Source organism: Erpetoichthys calabaricus, chromosome 16 (assembly GCF_900747795.2).
Source record: "Erpetoichthys calabaricus chromosome 16, fErpCal1.3, whole genome shotgun sequence".
Classification (NCBI taxonomy): Eukaryota; Metazoa; Chordata; class Cladistia; order Polypteriformes; family Polypteridae; genus Erpetoichthys; species Erpetoichthys calabaricus.
In genome coordinates, this window is record NC_041409.2 from 46,259,930 (window position 1) to 46,260,837 (window position 908).

Consider the following 908-nt stretch of genomic DNA (forward strand, 5'->3'; position numbering starts at 1 on the left):
ATTTTTGACTGTCTTTTAATACTGTGTAAGCATACATATTAACACGTGCAATTAAACGTGTGCATTTACGGGGTGATTTCTCAGGCTTAAAAGCTCACCTTTTATCAAACGCGGGAACAAAGGTAACTGACGTTGTTCACTGTCTTTTAATACTGTGTAACCATACATATTAACACATGTCCAATTAAACGTGTGCATTTACGGGGTGATTTCTCAGGCTTAAAAGCTCGCCTTTTACTAAAAAGGTAAATGCAAAACTATTTTCAATCAGTTTATTGAAACGCTCCCGTTAAGGATTGCAATAACATATTCGCGAGATAAAAGAACTAAGTAGGGGGAAATGGAGGAACAGCCGCAAACAGCGAAGAGCAAAAAATGAATTAAACAATTGAGAACGGAGCGAGTTAAGCATACAAGCATGTTCATAAGGGAAACAAAGCACGGTGTAAAACGTAAGTTTAAATAAAGTTTATAGAAACGCTCCCGCTGCGGATTGCAATAACATATTCGCGAGATAAAACTTTAATGAGAAAACACGAGGTATAAACGAACCACACGCCGTGGCGCAACGTTAGGGGCAACAGTTTCAACCATTCTATGATCTGCTTCTCGCAAGTGAAAGACGGCACATGGCAGATGTTAGCCGACTTGCTGACCGCAACGTTAGGGGCTTCAAGTATGGCGCTGACACCACATCTCAGTGCCAACACTTTGCAGACTGTACTTAAAAGACACGCCCTCCTCACTGGACAGTTAAAAACACCAATCAAACTAACGATGACATCAAGTATTACCCAATCAAAAGTAGGAAAGGAGGCATCTTCATAAAATGCGTGTGGGATGATTTGCATGAGACGCTGCTTTAAAAAAAAAATGATTACAAAAATACGGGATAAATCCCGTCCAGT